Here is a 24,544-nt window from a genome sequence, read left to right as displayed (position 1 = left end):
TCCGTGTTTGTGGGGGAAGCCCTAAGCTTGTGTCATTATTTATCCTACACGGGGCAGTAGAGTTTGAGGTGTTCTATTGTCAGTGATACTTCACATTGATGGCAAGTTGGCTGTTAATCTCGGTAAAATAGATGGGTTAAATACAGGGACTGGAACCTTGATGATTTTTACAGAATGGTTCCTAGAAAAACTAAAATTTATTTTTCAGTTTCTTTTCGGTTCTTAAAAAACAAAAACTAATTAATCTATCTATGTATCTCATTCTGTAAAAGATTATTCAGAGGACGAAAATATATAATGGTCAATACTATGGTTGAATAATAGTGGCCCAAGTTGAACTAAAAAGGTAAAACGTAAATTACAGAAATGCATGCAGGATTATAATAATTAATAATATAGAGTACCTTCAAAGGCCAAACATGAGGCAGTTTTTAAATTATATTGTAAACAACTTTAAGATTAATTAACCTATACATATTATTTTAAATTTAAAATTTTTTTTTTTTTTTAGTTAAGTTTTGAGTTATTGATTTCTGTTGCATTTTGACCATACAAATTATTCCTTCCAATGTTTTTTTTTTATTTTACTGCTTAATGAATTTCAACAACATGGGGCATTCATGTTTTTCTTATGAACAACTTCTTACTCTATTACTCAAAATAACTGGGAGGGCACTAAGTTAAATTTTTAAAAATACCTACTAGACTATTTAGTATATAATATCAACATATTATAATAAAAAAAAAATAAAAAAAAGTCTTGATGACCAATTAAATAATTATTATGTAAATAACATTAAAAATACAAATAACAATAATACATTCTTGTTATGTATTAAATAATAAGTAGGTAACTTTTTTGTTTACCAATTAAATAAGTAGGTAGGTATTAGAATATGTAAACAACATAGAGTAGTCAATTCAACACACACCCGAACATACAACAGAATATTAATTGTATCACATTAATTAATTGATAAGAGATTTTTATGATGGTAAAACTAAAAGATAATATTTTTGGCCCAAGTTGACCTCGAGTTGGCCCGTTTGACGGTGGTAAATATTACACACATTCAAACATTATTTTTTAGTACTCATCAATTTGTACATAAAACATCTCCTTCTATGAGTATTAGTGTAAGTTTTCGAATTTGACCAAATAAATAGATATTAAACATAAAATTAATTAATAACAATTAATAGTTACGTTTAAAATTTGATGCTGCGACACTACCCACTAAAATGATTTTAAATGTTGTTAACAACACGTGATTTGTTTCACATTAATTAATTGACAAGAGACTGTAAATATACTGTAATATTGTGTAGCTAGTAGGTAGGTACATAATATTATTTTAACGGCATAATACCCTCGACAAGCGACTAAATAAGGTAGATAGGTAATAACATATAAGTGATCTTCTCTAGTGCCTCTGGCACCCAATTGAGTACCCACATAGTACATAATATATTATTATGAATTTGGTACATATCATTCCAGTGAAGTATTTTTCCAGCGTTATATTTTCTAATGTAAGGTATATTTATGTTATTTTGTAAGGTTTTTTTATTACCTACATTCCCGTATAATATTTTACTGTGTACCTAATAATTTCTGGATTATTACCTAAGTACGCAATACTTTCCCGATTATTTTTATTCCGGTTACATACTTTCCAGATTTATTAATTACTGCGTAATAATTATTGTTCGTTTGTAATTTTTCTCGTGTTAATGTGTAATGTTTTAAATCATAAAATCGTACCTACGCCATACGTGGAGGTGGAAAAAACAAACTTCTAATATTGGGGACCATTTGGTAATTTGTAACTATGAACCGATGAAACGAACAAAAGTATCCGTTACGGATTTATAATAATCCAAGACCGTGATTTTATAGTTATATATAGTTATGTTGTGTCTACCGGTGTTGTTATGACCGTGACCGTTACGTGGTACGGGATGCCGGTAGGACACTACTTTTTACCAAGATCAGAATTTATATATAAAAAAAGGTAAGTAAGCAAAGACGCACGTTGTGTAGATAGTTAGCCTTATATTTTGAACATGAACAATAAAATATAATAATTCGGGGAAACAAAAATAAAAAAACAGTGAATTGTAATTCTCTACCTTCAACCATAGAACATTATGAAACTTTAATATTCTAAGCTTTAATACAAGCTTGTCTTATACCTTTATAGAAGGTAGATAATTAATTGTTTATAATATAATAAGAACTTATACACTAAAAAATTAATATCTGAAAAAAAATACTTACAATAACATTGAATAAATATCTTAAAATATATACTATCCGTGATCCGTCTATCCATTATACATTCATATCGTACAAAATTAAAAAATAAAAAACAAAAAAAATTGAATTTAATATTATATTTATATTTTATAATACTTTTGTCGCACCATTATCAACAAGAATGATGTTGTAAGCTTGGCGGTAAGACAAGGAGTTACGAACAATTTCAAGGCCATGAACAATTCTGGACTCATTAACATTGGACGCCCGAGAGTGTCGCTTCTATAATATTCTATGGTGTCACTTCTATAATATCATAATATTCTGTGGTTATATAGTTCCGCTTATCGCTAGTCGGTTGTCTTATGTTTTTGTATTTTTCGGGATAGAATATTATTTTTTTTCATTTTTACCGTGTGTCTGGCTAAATAATAAAAAGGTTATTTTCAAACATTAATTTTTAATATTATAAATAATATCTCATCAAATTTGTGACTGTGAAATCAAAAAGCTATGTTTTTCTTGGTTTTGTTCGTGTGCTTTGTACAGTACTCGGCGAGATTGCAGTAGACATATTATATTATATGTATTATACTTTAAGCATACTATACCTTTGAAAAATACGACACGCGATACCTAACCACTCTACTATTCTATGGGAATTAATTACCACGAGAAAACTTACTCCTCGAAACAAAATCATCGGTCTATAGGAGACAGGAATACAGTGTGTCGTATACATTCCAAAACTGAGTGATCGAGGCCACGTCCATTGATCGAATTCTTTTTTCTGAGTTCCAACTGCATGCAATACAGATAAGTATCTGCTGATAAGGCTAACTTCAATATCTGACTTGTCAAATTGGTCTTGGCGGTTGCACTTTTATATTAATTATTTTTAATTTATTTTTGATAATAATATATAACACTCTACGTTTTGAAAATGCATAAGTGTATAGTGTGGGATAATACATCTAATAACACCAAAGCCAATAGTCCAGTAGTTCTTTACCATGAGTATCAATTGGTTCTAGAAATTTACTAGCTGATTTTTTTATAATATTATTTACGTGGTTCATTATCCTGGTGCGGGATATTGTAAAATATTTTTGAACCTGTTTAGCCTAATAATTTCTACTTTGTGTTTATTTTCCTAATCTGACATTAGCAATTTATTGTTTTCATTGATATTATATGTTATAGAGAATGGTTTAAAGTTTTAGGAATTGATCGTTGTCATGAATGGCAACATATAATATGTAGTGATCATTTTTTAAAAGAAAACTATAAGCCAGGAAAAAGGTGATTTTTATTATATAATGCTATTCCCCAACCTTATGATCGAAATGGATTTCCTTCTAAGTAACATTTCTTGATCACTATAATTAAATTTTTCATCTTCAATAGTATTTTTATTTTTATATATTTATGCTACTCAAAGTAATGATGTTGAAACTGGAAATAATGTTATTTTACCAATGGAACAAAATATTATAAGGTGAGTTAATGAAAATTGTATTTCACTAGTTTTGTTTTTACATTTATTTAAAAATCTAGAAAATAGGCTTATTGTGATGAAAGTGATTACATAGAATCTGAATTTTACAAAGAGGAACATATTGAAAATGCTTTTGTAAATAATTTTAAATCACCAGGACGGTCTTCTAGACTGACTAAAATCAATGAGGATAATGTGTCGGTCAGTAAATAAGTATTGATATTTTTAATAAACATGGTCAATACAGTCTGATATCTTTATACTTTTTATGATTTTCCATGCTTTCCTTGTTGAATATGAAGGGCCTTGGTCTTCAACGTCCTGGTATCTCTTCTTTAGTAATTTTTAGTGCTTCTAATTAGACATCAGTAATATTTTTGTCCACTTATATTTATAAAAGAGTTAGTAGTTTGACCACCAATGTGTGTACTCTTTTTGGAAAACTCTCGGGATATAATTCTAGTGTATTGTTTGGAAATATCTACTATAAATAATCGGAGATTTGTGTGATTGTAAAATTTAAAATCAGAATGGTCAACTAATAACGCCCAAACAAAGCCATGTGTATATTTACTATAAGGAAATAATCATCTTGTAAGCTGTTAATTGTATCATAATATAAGAATAAATATGTACACACAACTTGTTTTGCATCATAGGTATACTGTACGGCCAAAGAGGTACTGAGAATTATTGATTGTAAAATATCAATAATTATTCTTAGCTAACACCTGAACAACAGTTGGGAAAGGTTAGCTGGGTTATCAAGTATTCTATAGTAGCGAGTAACATTCTGATTCTATGTTATTCACAACCAGTACTATGTAGTTCATTATTTTGGTTACAAAGACATAGAGGGATATATACCCTCTAGTTTCTACAAAAAATAGTCTTTAGACTATCCTAAATATATAGACTCCATACAAACCAAACTATTGAATGTTATATCACTAAAATATATATTTAGCTCATATTATATTTTAATTTGTACTTTATAATTGGCAACCTACCTATTCCCAATATAAATATATTTTTTTTAATATGAATAATTTGTTTAAATTTTAAAGGACAATACTTTAGGATCTGTATTACGATGTTCCGTTAAAAACTGCTTTAACAGGCATTCAGAGAATCTTAGTCTCTTTGTCTATCGTTTTCACGTCTTCACGCTAAGAAAAAAGTGGATAGAAAAATGTTGAATAAAAAAAGATTCTACTAAAATAGTAAAACGTGGTACAAGAGTTAGTAGTACTTATATTGAATTACAATGTTTCATGGATACTGCATTAAAAAACAGATTAAAACCAGGCGCAGTTCTATCATTATTTCTAGATTATGGTAAGAAAAAATTAATTATTTGTTATTTTATTTTGTATTAACTTTTTAATTATTGATTAGCATTCTATTATTATAGTTGAAGTAATGTGGTATCACCCGTATTAGACAATACGCGGTAAACCAACTATCCGCCTTACCCTCGTATTCTCTAGTTAATGACACTGTCTAAAGTTAATTAGAATGGCACTGTTAAGTCGTTGAGGTACGATGGTATGCGCTTGTCAATTCTTAGTTCGTTCCTATCTAGTTGAAATGACTCAAAGATTACATATACCTTGGCACTATTCAGTTTAATAATATTTCATTGACACATAGTACGTATATCCCGGCGCTGTTCCTATAAAAGGTAAGAACGTAAGAATGACTAAAATAATGTTTAACTCGGGTTTTCAGGTCGGAAACACTTTTATTGTATTAAAACAAACATAAATAAAACACTTAACAAATTCAGATCGCCTAGCCCGTACTACGATCGGCGTTTCACACGCACGTCGTAGCTACGTCCTCGCCGAATCACTCGGCGACATCGGGGCCGTGCCTGCGCGTACGGCGGTGTTATATAGAAAATATTATTGTCGCCTCAGCACATTATTGCTTCGCTGGCCTGACCTATGTCAATAATTTACAATTTAAAATATTCCCACCTATATTACATATATATTGAATAATATTATTTTGACGACTGTCTGCAATATACGACAGTAAATACAAGGTTTTATTCATTTATTTATTTTGCTATATAATGTAATAACAAAAAGAAAAAATGAACAATATAATAAACTTTTTAAGATTTAATATAAGAAAGAAGATCGAATAAAGCAAATCCATGCAGTAAAAACACTAGTTCATAACCACAATTCCCTTTTCTTTTTGTTGGATAAACATGCTTAAAATAGTTATTGTTCCTCTTAAATCAGTTAATCCAAGATAATGATTTGGGAATGTCCTTTTAAATAATCTTTCTCTGATGTCATATTTCTTTTTTATAATAAAATTGTATTTGAAATCTATATAATAATTTAAAATTTAAATTCATTTTTTCAATACATTAGCACCTGATGCTTCGCCAGTGTCAATTAATGAGGTGTGTATTGAGTACATGTGAAGATCAATTCATAAGTCCAATAGATAATGAAGCTGCTGAACAGTCGTCGTCAGAAAAAAAAGAATGTACAAGGTAATATGTAAAAATTCTTAGCACATAGTCATAAAGTGAGTATGCATACGGGCCTTAATTTTATTTTGTCAATTAGCTATTAAAGGTCTGAATATAATATTAAACCTATCTAATCTACCAACTAAAATATATCTATCTACAAAATTATTTTATCAAGAAATGTAACAGAAATATTAGTATTATGATAGTATAATTCTATAAATGTAAGACATTATATACTCAACAGTCAATTTTAAACAAATTTTTATATAGCAATCTTCTTATTTTGTTGTTCTTCGAAAACTATTAACCGTAGGTACTAGAATTTTTCATCAAATGTTTATTTAATAATTTCTATACTTGAAACAGTGGTTGATTAAAATCATCCATATTTCTGAAGTTTAAATTTATATTTTAAACAGGATCTAATTAGAATTAAGTTTGAGTAGTTACTTTATAGAAACTAATTGATAATAGAAAACTAGGTATGTGGCACAAAAATATCAATGTGCAACAGACAAATAAAAAATAAAACTGTGCGTTACATAACTAAAATAAATTTTAACTTATAATTTAAATCCAACATTGAAATCAAATACTGAAAATATAATAACCTTTCAGATAATACAGCTTAAACTTCCATGAGAATTGAAGATTTTACATTGGATATACACGGTTTTATATTTGAAATGTCCAAGGAAGTTGTACTTCATAGACTAATAGTTTATATTGGAAGAGTGAACATCTTCATACACAAAACGCAACAGGGTTTTATCAACAAGACACTAATAATGTATCTGTGAAGAAAGTTAATTTTTATAATAATCTTGTGCCAACTTTACAAATATATGGCAAGAAATACGAACATAAAACGGCTATTACAATAAAGAAAGAGTCATGTGATCTTTTAGAAAAATTCATAGTATTGAAAAATGTTATGTTAAGGGTGGATTTGTCTTTCAACAATGTATAGAATATTTTGAAAATTGTTTACTTAATATGTTTACTGGCTGTCAAGGGTTGGTAAAAGATCGAGATTTGCAAAGAATTTTCAGATTGAGTTTACTGGAGGATCTTAATTCCTAAAATAAGACACTTGTTCTTTGAAAAACTATTAAGGTTTTTAAAATATATTTTGTAAAATATTATACCATATAGGTACACGGTAATTCACCAAGCATACTAACCCCGTTTTTTCTTTGCCGATGCAGTTAATCGAAATAGCATTTTTTGAATCATTAAATATATTAATATATTATAAACTTAAATGTTATTAGGGTAACCTCGTCATTAACAACAATAATAATATAACTATTTACTTTACACGTTTGTATACGCGCCACTTCCAATTTTTATTTTATCAGAGGCTAAAATGTATATAGGATTCAAGACCAACACCATATTATAAGCCCGAGGGTAGTTTACTGTTCAATGTTGATATAGGTATTGTTCCACAAGATCACATTTAAAAATTTCAGTAAAAATTTTAAATAAATAAATATGAACACTAATTCCTTTCCATTGGAAATCAAAAAAATCTAAAAAATATTATATAAATCATTCATAGTAGTCAGTTTTACATTATTAATGAGAGGCTAACATTTGGACTAGCTTATAGTCTGTTAATTGTTATATAATATCAAATATTGTACCAAGTATAATAAAATATGGATTTGCATATCAATATAATTGATTTATAAACACCACATAGGTATATTGAATAGATTTGGAACTGAAAAATAATCACACTCAGTACACCAATATAGTGTTACGACATGACACACACAGTCGACATATTTTTATTTTGTATTATTTTCATTATTTGGTATAGTTTGTTTTAATATGTAAGATTAATTATAAAATTCAATGATAATTTAGGTACTTTGAAACGTACCTATTTGTGTGAAAAGTGCATGTCGCGTTGTTACTAAATTAAAATGTATTAAAATATTTGCGAAAAATTTTCACGCCAGTAAAAAAAGTTCACTTGGGGTGCCAAGTTCATGTTCGACTTAGTCGTATCGTCTCCAAACTAGTGTCACCTTTTTGAATATGAATTGCAACAATTACCAACACTTTGAAATGCCAAAACGGCCAAGTTTAGTGGTTTCAGCCGGTTTAGTGTTTTTTGTCTGTAATCGTTGTTATTATATCAAATACTTGATATAAGAATTGAGATAGGTTAGGCTTATACTATTTATACTATATACGTACGACAATTCAACGGATAAACCAAAACTATCGATTTCGTGAAATAAACACCATTTCAAATTCACAATAACTTATAATAATTTAAAAATTTGAGTAAAAAAAAATCGAATTCTCAAAAATCCATGAATATGCAATTATATGCACTATGTTCAAAATATGCAAAAATGTGCAGAAAAAAATTTGTTCTATTTAAACGAGAATAAGCCAAATCGTGGACAAATCCGGCAACCAATCAATTTGGACTTAAGGAAAAAAACATACAAATGCATATAAATCCTAGCCCTAATGATCTCTATTCATTCTCTTTACGGTTTTACACTACTAACTACTGTAACTGGTTAATTTATAGAATATTGTGCATCGCCAACAAGAATAAATCTTTTTCTTTTTAAAATTATTTTTTTATTAACCTGTACGTTTTTGATTTGTATACTTGTTATACTTATAATATAAACTTATCTGTACATAGGCCCTCGACGTTTCTTTAATATATTTATTTAAATTACTCCATTTTAAATGAAATGTGTCCCTATTAGCAAAGATAATTGTTAATATTTTTATTCAAAATTTCAGATAATAGATACTATACAATATTGTTATAAAGTAATATTAACAGTAACCCTTATAACATTTCCGTCTATAATATTGTTGTATAATATTTTCTGTGCATAAACAATATAATAACTATTTTTATAAATTATTATTTACTAATTATAATGTTTAATATTTGTGATTTTTTTTTATAAAATTAATTTTTACAAAATAGAAAAAAAATTTACTTAACGTGGCAATAAAATTAATTAACTCGTAAGTTACTGAATAATATAAGATAAAAAGTAACTCGTTAATTAGCTTGGTTAAAAGTAACTTAATTTTAACTTATTAACTTGTTAATGCCCAGCCTTGCTTTTTGGACTACAAATAAAATTGTATTGGTTTTTATAGAAAAAAAAAAACTAAAAAGGTGGTTAAGTGGATGTTGCTCTGCTGTACAGTTAGTTACATGTGGGCCACTGTCAGAGACGTATTTAAGAATTTTACGCACCAGGTAAGAAAAAAAACGCCCCCTCCCAACCTGTGTGTAAAAAACACATGATAGTAAAACCACTGCATTCTTCGCTACACTCATAGTCGGAAAGGTATATTAGGTATACATAAAAAAATTAATTTACATCGAAGCAAATATTACAGAATTATTATAATAGGTATATTTATTATTAATTCTACAAAAAACCTCAATATAAGATAATTGACAACATTTTAATAAAGAATATTATTATACATATATATAAAATAATACATTTTTCCATGTATAGAAAATGATAATATAAACAACAGTGAATAAAAATACAGCCAATTGGGGGGGGGGGGTCCCACTTCCCCACGAGTACGCCACTGGTACTTTAGGTACTTTGATAAGTACCTATTTATGAGAACTTTACATGTCGCGTTGATAACTAAAATACAATTTATTAAAAAATTTGCAACCACTTGTTTATTTTCTGAAACATAATTTATAGAGTTTCGTTTTAATATTGCCCTTTTTAAAATCAAATTGGTATTTGGTATTTGATCAGGTATAATTGGATCATCTCTTAGAATTTTAATTCGTCTAGAATTAAGACAAATTAATTCTATTATTAATAACAATCAATTTTATAATGTAATTGAAAGAATTCATGCTTTTATTATAATTTTTTTTATAACAATACCAATTGAAAAAAAAATATTGAATTGTAAAACGCATATGAAATAGTGAAAAAAAAATACTACTGTGGGGGGGGGGGGGGGTCCAACCTCCCCAAGAGTATGCCACTGGTCTGTTAGAAATGTTTTTTTTGCAAAATTCAATAAAATAGTGTAGGTAGACACCTAATTTGGGTCTACCTTGTTAAACGATAAAGAATTTAATGTGCTTCTGTTGGATTTGCTCTACAAAAAAACCACTATAAAGTTGGTTTATAAAAAATTAAGCTTTTTCTTTATAAAACAGAAATACAAGATTATTGGGGAAGATAGACTATGTAATATTATAGTGTTATTTACTACGTAATACAAGTTTTGGTCAAAAGTTTATTAATTAATTGCCTCGGTCCTGTCATTTTCAACGCTTTGCCAATTAATGTAAAAAGAAGAATAATTATTAATGATAAAATTAACATAAAAAAATTGTATAAATAATGTTTTATTTAGGTAGTGAATTATGGCACTGTTTATTATTAGAAAAATGTATACTTTTTGTATCTAATATCCCTTTGTTAATTTTACAGTGTTTGATAGTAGTTGTTTTATTTAAGTTATTAATGAAATCACATATGTTGTACTGTTACTCCCTACACTTATGTCTTCAACATTACTAATAAGTAATTTATATTTTAATGCAAAAGGTACGGCATCTGAATTATTATAATACTTACAGTGGTAACAGTCTTACTTTTTGATTGGTTTTGTGTAAAAAAATTTATTTTTTTGTAAGCAAATGTTTAGATAAATGTTTAAATATCCTAACAAAAGGAGTGTTATTATTATTATTACTATTATAATATAATTGAATTTATTGAATTGCCTATAATTCTTATTTCTTACTTACAAATATAAAACTTTCCGTGTTTATTTGCTAGAAATAAAATTTTTTTTTATTACTGGGACTAGTTAAGTTTTTATCATGTTTAAAATATTTTACGTTTTAAATTAAAAATCATATTATAATAATAAACACACCGAATATATCTTGAACCTTGAAATAAACATATTATTTTATAATGCACGCTTTAAATCAATACCGTAATTATTTTTTTAATGGGTAAAATTAATCTATTTATTCCGTTTTTTGATGAACTAAATGCTGAGTCATTATATTTATTAATAGTAATGCAATAGAATTCACTTTTGGTCAATTAAATTACCATATCTTATATTCGTACTTTGTAATACTACTATGTATAGTTTCGACTTTTGTACCGAGGTCTGTGACTAATAAGTTGTCAAATAATTACGATCCCTTCCAACATTTTCTGACACATATTTTAGGTTAATGTCGCATTAATCATATAATAGTCACACGGACATGTAACAGTTGCCCCCAAAAGTACCTTTTTTTATACCAATTCCACCCAAACTACCTAGAGCATAATGTACCAGTTGACCTCCACCAAATGTACCCGTTCCCCCCAACCGAATGTACCAGTTGCCCTAATATCTTAATATATACACGATTACAATATATAGCCCGTCAAATAGGGGAGGTAAATATACAAATAAAAATAATGTAAAATCGTAAAATTAGTAAAATTATAGAATCAAATTTTGATATTTGCAATCATATATGATATTGTATTTTGTAATAAATAATAAATATAATTTATTATTCAAATATTATGGATAAAATGAAAATCGTATTAATTATAATAGCCTACTTGGTGCAAAGCGAGGATTTTACCAAAACACGTAAATTTAGAAGCGTCTAAGTGGATAGCCGATTTATCACGTAGGTAACGAGTAACGATGTCCATGAATTTGACCCACCCACTTTCTATGATAAGACCCAAAGTTAGCAAATAGTTAGCAAATAATAGCAAATTTACTATAGAAGTTAGCAAATCATTATTTAGGCTATTATTTGCTAACTGTTTGCTAACTACCGGCGTTTGTTTGGAGACGATCGGACAAAGTGGGTGGGCTGGAATTTTTTTTCTAAAATCGGCCAAAAATAGAATTTTGATTTGCTAACTTCAAAAATTGATTTGCTATTATTTGCTAACTGTTTGCTAACTACCGGCGTTTGTTTGGAGACGATCGGACAAAGTGGGTGGGTTACCTGAACTTGGCCCACCCAAATAAATAATGCTTATAACTGCCTCAATAATGATTTGCTAACGTCTATAGTAAATTTGCTATTATTTGCTAACTATTTGCTAACTTTGGGTCTTATCATAGAAAGTGGGTGGGTCAAATTCATGGACATCGAGTAACGACAATAATATTAGGGTTTATTGGAATACGGTAGTTATTATCATTTATTAAACCTATATTTATTAGTATTTTTATGGTTGTTAGAAATTATTATATGAATCGACGTATACCTACGTCTTTGATAGGTACATTTTAGTAGACGAAAAGCACTGACGTTGTTACCATGATGGAAAATATTACGCGAGTGTATAGTGAAAAGGGCAAGGTTTTGTTAGTTTGAAATAATTTTACATTTTAGAAAGATCGCATTACACAAGCGGGTGTGAAATGGCGATATACATTAAAGTCGTGTACGTCAAAGCTGTTTGTGAGTGGAGATGAAACGGTGCTTTTAAAATCGGTTATCGAACACAAACACATTTTTTTGGTTTTCAATTAATTATAAATTATAATAATTATAATTTCATTGACTTCTTCATATTATTTTTTAGGTATAATTCTAAGTATACTAATTTTTTGTTAACAAATTATCACATTGATTGCCACATAATTATAATATTTATTATTTTATTGGCTATTGTATTCATAATATTTTGTAAGTAATTATTACAAAATAAATTATTAAGTAGGTATATATAATTCCAAGCATATGCATTTTTTTCTTTCATTTTATACTATTTTACAAATTTTTTATAAATAATTTTATTTATTATTTGTATATTTACCTCCCCTTTATATATAGCCTGTAATATTGTAATCGCGTGTATATTAACAAGTGAGGGCAACTGGTACATTTCATTGAGGGCAACTGGTACATTTGGTTGAGGGCAACTGGTATATTTTTAAAATCCCAATAACAGCCGTGGGGGGCAACTGGGCAACACCCTATTCACACTGTTGTTTCTTATTGTATATTATATTGTCCTAGCTATACAACTATAAGAACGTACCTAACTTAACCTTACCAATCCTATATTTACAAGCAGCGCTCGATTTGGAAAAATTAAATTGGGGGACTTTGTTTACTTTTAAAAAAAAGAGCGTCCCCCACCTCTTGTTAAACGGTATTGAGCAGTGCCCCCACATCCCCTATTTCCCCTTTTTAAATCATACAAAAATATTTATATCTTAATATTCAATAAAAAAAATAAAAGTTAATATAAGACATTAAGGTCTAGGTACCTAATATATTTATTATAGTCTTCAATAATAATGAACTAAACAGGATAATAAAATAAATAAATTAACTGTTTAGTAATAATTGGTTAATATTAACTAATCCATAAGACAAATCATGATTGTAATTGGTATCTCGCGCATTTTGATACATTTTCAGAATTATGAAGAGTCCCATGCGTCCCCCTTATAAAAAGTAGTAGGGTTACGCTAAATTTTTTAAAAATAAGTTGATGACTCCATCCCTTGCGTCCACCCACAAGTCAAAAACGGCTTCCGATAATGTACGCAATTGTAAAAAATAGATATTTTGCTCAAAACCACGTTTTACAGGAAATACTCTCACGCGCAGTGTTCGGATAAGATAAGTATTTAGATAAAAATAAAGATAATGCAAATCAAATGTAACTAGATACATATAAATGATAACTAAACTAATATTTATTTAGATAAAGATAAATATTTTTTTATCTACATAAAAAAAAGATACAATTTTTATTTAAAATGGGTTTTAAATTTAGGTATATTTTAGTTGGGCACTAGAGACATAACAATAATAATGATATAAATAAAAATAAGTAGATTATTTATAAACCATAAACTCGGTTTGAGAATCTGTATAAATATTTAAAATGGGTTTGTAAGATTTCGTGATTTTTATCAATAAAACATGTATCTAGATGAATGTATTTAGATTAGTAAAAAAATTATCTAAGATGAACGTTTAGATACCTTGTAACTATTTATCTAGATAAGATAAAAGATGAACAAATAACCATCTAGATATTTACACAAGCACCTAAGCAACAGAAAACCAATGCTGAAATTACACGAGGGGAGAATAAAAATAGCAAACATATATCGTGGCGCAAATCAGAACAACATCTCAATAAAAATTCATTACAGCACTTACATACATGAACCTATATAAATACTATACTAACTTACAAAGTCGTAATACCAAATATTTCATTCATCACTATACTAAGCAAGTTTAACGTACACGACAGAAACACATCCTCCGAGCATACGCACAATGTAACAATCACTTAAAATATTAATCCTAAAATATTGTACAAAGGGACGGTGAAAACACTCGCGAACATATGACATAACAAAACACCGTATTCGTACAAATAGTGCCAAAAAGCCAATGACAATGTGCAAAATACGACATAAAATGTACGCACATGCTCACTATGCGACATTCGGTCGAACAACCTGAGATCACTGCTAAAACTATGCGCAAAAAGAATAATAAGATAGCACCCAACGTGCGAAACACCCTTATCGTATCAATATTGCTAAAAACCCAATGACAATATTCGAAAACACAACATGAATACGCGCAATTCACATAAAAAACGCGAACAATCAATTCTGACGTCACGCTATAACAATTGAGTGGGGATAAGACAATCGCTTCCTTATATAAACGCCACGCACAGACAATAGACTCATTACAGTAGTACACTCAGCGGAACACGACAGATCAACACAGATGACCGCACGTCGACGGCGCCCGCAGCAATACCACACAACACCGACCAGTCTTTCTTTTGGCACGAAACTAATCTTTCTTCAAAAAGTTAACTTACTATTTCGTCTATTCTGACAACAGGTTATTGTTGTGTAAATCATTAAGCGTAATAACGTGCATCGACTCATATCAATCAGAGACGTACACATAGGCGCAACTAGGGGGGTGCTTGGGGGTGCTTCAGCACCCCCAGCCTTTAATTTAGCACCCCCAGATCAAAAACACCAAAATTGGAAAAATCGTATGAAAAAAAGTTGGATATGTTGTAAAACAACATAACGTTTTTTTTATTTGACGTTTTTAACGGAAACACAAATTGTTTATGATGATTATAATTATAATTGGTTATATGAAATATTAGGTAGGTATGTAATCGACACACGGACACGGCAATAGATATTATATACTAGACAGTATCTATAGCCGTGAATCGAAAATCGTTTCAGTCATAGATTAGATAACAAATTATTCAGTCAGCCGTCTGTAATTTTGATATCATTTAAAAATATAAAGGTTTTAGATAACAGATAAGTGATAAGACGATAAACCCAGTAGTTTATTTATAGAATATTGTCACTTAGTAGTTTATTCGATCAGCCGCCAAATGTTATTGTTCGATTGATACACACAAACGCCATATTTTGTTTATCAAACTCATATTATAGTGTATACGCATTTCTATGATTTTAATAAATATTTCGTTCCCTTATGTTAATGTGAACTGTGAAGTGTGTTAAGTATTATAAATTTTAAAATGTTTAATATTTTTAATATGAATAAAAAGAAACCCCAAAAAAATAATCACTCTACAGAAGATGAAAATATTGATGACCCGGGAACCTCTTGTCAAAGTTCATCTTGTGAATTAATTATTACAGCAGCGCTTCCAGGTACCTATAATATAGTAAAATAATTGAGGCGCTCTGCACAATAAAGGCCTATTTCATAAAAACATTAGAGGGAATACATTTTTATTTTTATTGAAAAAAATGTATACCAAAGTAAGTCAATTTAGCATTTATGATTTATATTTACTATAAATAATACTAATTAACTACTACATTTTTTAGTTTTAATGGAATAGGCCACTTTATTTGTTAGAATTTTATAATTAACAAGTTTTTTTCAAATGTTTTATTTTGAAGAACATGATGAATTGCCACAGTTAAGTTTAAACATTGGGTTGTCTTCTGATTTAGCTGACTTAGGTTCATTGGATACTGGACCACGTCGCCCTGACATCAGTTACTAATATTTTTTTACCTGTTTGTACTTGGTTATTATTTGAATTACCTAATAATATAGGTAACATATACCTAATGTATATTACTGTGTAGACTGTACTACTGTAGATACTTAAATATTAGTGTGGTTATGTGTTTACAGTGCATTTAAGATTGGTTATAGTAATAATAAAATTTAAGTATGGTACTTGGGGGTGTGGGGGCGTAGCCCCCACGGGTCTGTTTCATCTGCATAATTTTAGCACCCCCAGTGTTTGGCTTCTAGTTGCGCCTATGGACGTACACATTCCAACGAGAATCTACACGTCTTGCTCAATACAACACGAGGTAGGTAAGTGAATATACATAATATGTTTTACAATCGAAGACAAATTATCAATTCGGTACTCAACTAATGATATTTAGTAGTAGGATAAAAGTTACGAGAAGCACGCCATCATAACTAGTTACTTCCTTTATAATCTGGCGCCTTCTGCGCATTTCCCCTACTCTCCATCACCTATTCCCATCACACAAAACTTATATAACATATTTTTATAAGACGTATTATGTATTCATATCGTTATACGAATTTTCGCAAGGGACAAAAAATCAGTTTTGAAAAAAGTTGGACAGAAAGTAATGTTTCATTATTTGTTTTGACTGTCGGACAAAAAGTCCTAACACGTTTTAATTTTTATTATTTTTATTTATAACTAGCTGATCCTGTGGACTTTGTTGCCCGTTAAATGTACCAATTCTATATATGACTCTAACTTTGTTCAATTCGTTATTTAATATTTGGTGTATGGTGTTCAAAATGTATCTTAACTTTCCCGTTGCCTGGAATAAAAATTCTGATTCCCGTGCAGCAGTATATTATCAGGTAAGCAATCTACTTGTAGTAGATCGTGGACCCAGCGCTGTTTGAATGGAAGTGTATGATTTAACTCTAAAGTATCAAAGTTATACAAAGTTTATTTTGATTTAATACGGTAGATTAATATAATCAATTAATACATAATCCTAACCTAACCTAACCGTACTAAAAGCCGATGAATAAAAAAAACCAAATTCCAAAAAAAAAGTTGGACAGAAAGAAATGTTATATAGCTGATCCTGCGCACTTTGTGGCCCATAATAAATAACAAAAAAATTGTGATTGTTCACCTCTTTTTTGGTGTAACCCACTGCAGTAAGTGCAACTTAGCCACCCTGGTGGGAAATGAGCAAAAATTCGATTTGATGCATGCTGGTACTTGATTTGCCCGATTTATCAATATTGCAACCAATAATAAATAAATACTTTTTCTATAAATTATTTCTCCTTTAACCAATAGCAACCATTTATAAACAAATATTTCCATCGTAAATCTCAAAATCCCCGTTTGAGCACTTCTATTGATTGGTCGTAGCGTAATGTTATATAGCCTATAGCCCTCCTCGATGTCAAAAAAATTATTATACCAAAATCCGGTAGTCAAGCTAAACGACATTAGTGACTTTTCCAAAACCATCGAGGAGTTGGAAAACGCTGTCCAAGAGGAAAAAGATAAAAATATATTAAAATCAACCAGTGGTATGCATACTAAAATAATTATTATATTAAGTATAATATTAGGTCTGATAATAACTTATAAACTATTCAAAATATATACTAACCGTTGATACAGTAGTCATACAATAATTGTGCCTAGAGTGGAAGTAACTTCTTTATAAAATATTCTGTAGGAGAACATGGTCACGTTAAGAGAGCTAGTTCAATTTATGGAACAGTTGCGCTTAGTACTATATGAGGCAACTCATATAGTAACATCCAATAGGGACAGCCAGATACCACCGTGCCTGAAAATCCACATCATGCAGGCCAATAGGAATATAGGGTATCCCCTAAATAGGATACGAATAGGGGTAATGCACACAATATTATCCATATACATAGAATGGCGTAACGAGGAAGAGGGGCATGAGCAAGTAATGCCATGCAACTTAGTATTCGAATCACTGCAAACAGACACTACAATTCTCGATACCCTTACTGTGTTGCTTTATAATGTATTACTTTAAATAAGACTATGTTTTTTCCACTATTTATATATTTTATATTTATAAAAAAAAAAATAATGTATGTTATAAAAAATATTTACATGAAATAAATAAACTGAATCAAGTGTAAAAAAAAATATATATATACAATATATATATAATCAATAAAAAAAAATGTAATCTACTAACATAATATTAAGAATTTTTTAAACTATTAATAATTGTTCATATTTGTAAAGGATGGATTTCATGATACTAGTAGTGTAGCATTCTGAGCAATAGTTAGAGGTCTCATTAACCATAAGCCCTCGTTTTGTGGGGGTGGTGTTGCAAATACTACAATGTATAAGACCACATGCAGTTCGGCATATGTCCGGTACGTGATGTGCAGCATTAATTATTATATAAAAGACAATAGGTATAAGGAAAGTATGAAATCAATTGTTATATGAAAACGAGGCTACACGTCGCAAGGATGTACGTGTAGGTACCCCTTTTTCTTATATCAATGCACCTATATAAGAGGGACCCTAACGAAAGGCTCATCACTCTATAGTGGCAGGCTACTAGTTGACGGTATCCATGCTGATTATTTATGTCTTAAATTGTACAAGTTCAATAATTGGAAACTATTCTTAATTGATTTGTGTTTTATATTTAATAAACTTATATTATAATCAGTTATTTTTTCGACTTCGAAGCCAATCAACAGTGTCTCTCATCCGGTTCACAACATTGGTATAACAGTGGGTTAAATTGATTTTTTCCAAAAAATTTACATTCGAAAATGTCATTGTGTGTATGAATTAATATAATAATATACTCTAAAATTTCTTATACCTACAAATAACATTTTTACATTACAACAAAAGATGTACTCTTGGTTTAAATATTTAAATTTGTCTACATTTTTACTTAAAATGTCTGTACAGAATGACTCCGCTCGGTTTCTAAAATAGTCAGTACAAACCTCGATCACTACAAAAATAATAATAAAGTAAACATCAGATTGATATATAGCCATATAGGTACCTGCTTATCCAACTATAGTGGATTTCTATTATATTTTTATTAGGTATAAGGATAAGAAAATATAAATAATAAAAATAATAATTTGACATAATATAATATATATACAATAATTAGTAATAATGAGTTGACAATAGAAAAATTTTTCGCATACATCATTGTTTAAGAAAACGTAATTTTTATTAAACTATAATGATTATTGTAAAGTGATTGGATATTTGAATTCACTATTTTTTTAATTTAACATATTTAAAAGAAAGATTAACAAATTTTGTTCTTCTATATTTTTTAAATTACTCTTATATTATTGGAGGAACAACATATTGCACTTAAATAATACACTTTTATTATTATACATTTTATGGTTTTCATCATCTTCATCTCTATTTATGATAATATGTATGATATGTATAATGTATGACTTTATAACGAGTTCTTTTAATTTCAGACCCATTAACACAAACTAATGGTTCATCACTAATAAGATTGAGTTCAGTTTTATTTAAATAAGGTTTAAGGTCCCGCACGAAAATTTATTCAGACTTAAGGCTCGGTCAAACAGAGAGCGGGCTGCCATGGTCTACAGGTACGCTGACCGCGGCGGGCAGCGGTCGGTTGTATTATTTTACAGTGCCCGCGCGGGCAGACCGCTTTCTGTTTGACTGAGCCTTTAGGACTGATAACTTAAACGTAGTCGAGTATCTAAGACTCTAATAAATAAAGGTCCCAAATTGGCTCACCTATTGGTACAAAACCACCGATAAGTAAACCCAAAATACCTGATGAAATATGACATTTCAGGTGCCGATTATTTAATTTTCCCTAGATTTATATGATCCATAGATCTCATGCATTGTTTGTTGTGTTCTGGTCCATTATAGAAAGCAAATATTCTGTCGTTTAATTATTTCAAGGGAAAAAGTTTTAGTTCTTTTAAGTAGCTTCTTAAACTAAAACTCTTAATGTATTCAGCACAGCCATCCAACAAATCATGAATAACATATACATCATAATAATCAAATTCAAATATAATGTAATATTAATAAAATTAATTACATGTTTTAAATAAATATTAAATTTGATAGAATATTTTGTAGTTTTGGACTTTTTGTCTAACTATTATCAAAATGGACTTTTTCATAGATTACCTTGATATACATAATATATAGGTAACATGTATGTATTGTATGTTTACAGACGCTCACTCGACACATTGCAAATCGTACGAATATCAGGCGTACCTCTTGGGATATTTACTCAACTTGTGCTGTACCTACGTGCCAATAAAAATGAAAGCAATATATTCTGTGGTTTTTACATATCGTTAGCAATTGCATTATGTTCTTCCAATATTTCCACGTTATGTGGAAACGATAAACAGATCGAAGATTTACAAACGGCGTTAATAACACATGAATCTATTTACACGGTAATGACAACACTGAGCGCAATACCTGTAACCGGTGCGGCGTTAACGTTGACGCAAGTGATGATATCTGGCCAGTTTTCTTTGCATTTGAAAGATGTATTTGAAGGAATGGGCAGTTCATTGAATAAGGATCATATAGACTACGGACAGTGTTCAGCAATCTTGGAAGAAATCGGAACAGCATCCACAATCATCAAGTCAACTAGTCATGGGTTCTCTCTCGTGTCATTGATACCGGGTTTAGGTTTGGCACTTTTACCTCCGAGGTTAGGTGGATCAATAACTGCTATGTTACTTATAAAAGAAAGATTAGCATTTTGGCAAAAGACCGGTTGCCAATATGCTACAACAAGAGATTGTAATTTATAGGAGAATCAATAAATGTATATTAATGATACGATTTGATTGTAAACTATAATAATAGTTTTATCATAAAATAAATATTCTAAATTATACCGTATTATATTTGATTTAATTTATGTTAGAAGTTAGTGAATATATTTTTTACGTGTGTATTCTTATCTAGTTAATTTACAACACTGGTTGTATACAGTATTATAGTAGTCAGTACAAAACGTATATCCGTATTATTATATAATTATTTTTATTTATTATGATGTCCTAGTTGCATTTCTTGATCTGAAAATAATTTGGTTTAAAAGTTTAGATAATATGTATAAAATAAGACCATGATGTGATACCACTTTGGTACTGATCAGATATTTATTATTATTTTCACTACGCGAACGTTTTGTATTCATAGGCAATATTATATTATAATAGGTCATTAGCCTTCCACGTGCGTTCCCCAATCTATGGGGTAATACAATATATTATTTATATAGACTAATACACGGAAATGGAATATTTTATAAATTAATAGGTAATGATAATTCAATCTATTCTGTATTTGTATATTAAAGCTGTAAAAGCATAAGACCCTGGTCCAAATAGTATTTATGACTGTCCTGGTCAAACACTTTTAGAGTTTAACCACGGATAGATTTTTTAATGGATTAATCTCATGTCATTATTCTTATTTCATTTACTAAACATATTTTATTTTTAGTTGTAGTTAAGTAAGTTGAGTGGTAACATCAAATTCCTTTTTCAGCTTCGTGATTGCAGACTCTTAGTACATCTTTAGGTGGGTAAGTTAATTTTCTTTTGCTCTATATGGAAATCAAACACGTAAGATGTTCAGTTGATTTTGTAAAAGCACCACAACAGCTAGTACCTACAATGAATAAGTAAGTCCGGTAGTATAACTTGTGGTGTCTTCTACTAGTTGATTTAAAATTATCAGTCTATTACAGTAGTCTTCAATCTTTTTGAAAGTATGTTAGTATAAATATTAAATAGTTAGTTAATACAATGGTCAATGCACTATACTTAGTGTTTTTATAAATAAATACTATTACTATTAATTTATGTTTTTATAAAGTACCTACCCAAATCATAAAACTTACATGAAATTTTTTGAATATAATTTGATATATTTATATGTGGGCATGTGGCTGAACATAACTTTCAAATTACTGTAGTCTGTAAGCTATTAATTATTGAAAACACTCTCCTGTAGAATTAATAATTTTTGATAAAGGTACGTCCCTCTGGTACTATCAGTACTATATTACCAACACCATAGCCCACAATAAATGTTGTATAATTGTGCCCAAATCATTGTATATCTGTTTTCGAAGAATGGCTCCCACCAAAATTTGCTGCTCTCCTAAAAGTGCAGCCCGTGGCGATTGCCCTAAATTCGCCACTGGGTATAGGTAGTTATAACCATCATTTACGAGTTTTGGTCTAAAAGGATTTGAAATTATATGAAATATTTTAACATTTATGATATAATTTTTCATGACTTCAGGAGGATCTTTTATTTATATAGCAGGGGTCATCAAATGGTGGCCAACAGACAAGAAAAAATAAAATAAAAACCGACAGTATTAGGTATAAGGTTCTAGAGTTGAATTTTATTTTTTTTTTTCATTGGTTTTACTGACGTTAGCAAATTTTACGGCTCTTGAACAACTTCCAGATTTTAGTCAATCAAAAATATTAATTGGTTACCCCTGGTGTGTAGTATATAGTAGTATATAGGTACTAGATTTCTAGTACAAACTGTCCTGGTTGTGAAATGTACATTCTACCAGTGCGTATAAAATGTGTACACTTTATCTGGCCGTACAAAATGTCCGCGATTTGAGTGTTTAAAGTTCGACCGTACAATGTGACCTAAAAAGCTAGAACTATGTATTTTCGTATCTAGATTTTAAAATACTAACAATATATAATTAATTATGGGTTTTTTCCATATCCCAAAGAAAAACCCATAAAGTGTAGGTAACGATGTAGGTATTTGAAACAGCTTATGTAACTTAACTACAAGTAATTTTAATTTAGTGATAACATTATAAATTAATCATGATTAAATAAGTATGTCTTTTTTAGTTTAAATTATATTATTTTTTTAATGTATAGCAGTATATTTATCATGTAGACAATTTACTTGTGTTAAGATCACAGACCCCGTGTGGTTTGTATGTTAGTGCATAATAATTTAACTCTAAAGTATCAAAGTTCTACCAGATTTGTAGTTTTTACTTAATTTAACCTACGGTGGATTAATAAAATCCTAACCTAAACATATTTAAATCTGATGGATAAAAAAAAAGTGGATGTCGCTGTTCTGTACAGTAAGTTACAAGTGCCTCCCGAGGTGAGTTAGATTCACAATTAGACCCGGCCTATTAGTATTCACAAGTACCTACCTAAATAATACAGATACTAGCATATTCTTATGTGAATACTTAAACCAATTTTCAATTATTTCATATTTGCACATTTTTCGAAGCGGGTGGAGAAAGTCGGCGGCCAACTTAAAAGAAATATAATATATTATAACATTTCGTCATAAATTATGACTCATAATTTTAACTTCGAATGCTCATTAAAAACTTCTATGGACTTACGCTTACGCTATTTACGTTTTGGAATTCCAGTAATAAATACTTATAAAGAACCTTGTATTAAATTGTCAATCTTTTCATGTTGTATTAACAATTGTCAATTGTTGAAAAAAAAATTATTAGTTAGATTTCAATAGATGAGAAACATCTTTACCACGCAATTTATCTAAATTACAGTAATACATTTATATGATTAAAATGAATTTCTGAATATAATTATAATTCTCTAAAAATGATATAACATAATATTCTCTTGACTCCTATTATGTGAAGCAATTGGATGGTAACAAATTATTTAAAGATAACTTGTTTATTTGTTAGGTAACATATTCAAGGGGCCTGCAGGTACATTTGAGAAATATCATATAAATATAAAACGACGATTTCCTTAAAAAAAAAAACAAAAAGGATTGATAGAAACAAAGTAAATTGACCCTCAACTAGAAAATGAATCTTTAGCAGTACCTATATAAACGAAATAAATGTTTTCACGATGAACTAGTCGAAATATTCTAACCACATTCAAACATAATTCCTAATAGAGATATTATCTAAATAACTCAACAATTCATCTCAGTTAGAGAGCCTCAAGGCAAGGCGCCTGTTTACAGTGGGGTAATTAGGAATTTGGTTTGGGGGGATATACATTTTTAGCAAACATGAATGGTCATTATCAATACTGTGATCAAAATGTTAACACTAAAAAAATGTTTCGGGTGGGGGGATCCATCCCCCTAATCACCCCTTA

The 24,544-nt window shown here is 29.3% G+C and overlaps 2 pseudogenes; both read left to right on the top strand.

Moving 5' to 3' along the window:
• Positions 1-1,935: 1,935 nt before the first annotated feature.
• On the top strand, positions 1,936-7,338 carry LOC132953462 (uncharacterized; annotated as a pseudogene).
• Positions 7,339-20,678: 13,340 nt separating this feature from the next.
• LOC132953461 (uncharacterized) lies at positions 20,679-21,187 on the top strand (annotated as a pseudogene).
• The last annotated feature ends 3,357 nt before the right edge of the window (positions 21,188-24,544 follow it).

This window comes from Metopolophium dirhodum, unplaced genomic scaffold (genome assembly GCF_019925205.1).
Source record: "Metopolophium dirhodum isolate CAU unplaced genomic scaffold, ASM1992520v1 scaffold44, whole genome shotgun sequence".
NCBI lineage: Eukaryota > Metazoa > Arthropoda > Insecta > Hemiptera > Aphididae > Metopolophium > Metopolophium dirhodum.
The sequence above is the reverse complement of the archived record's forward strand: the minus strand, read 5'-3'. Positions and strand labels throughout refer to the sequence as shown.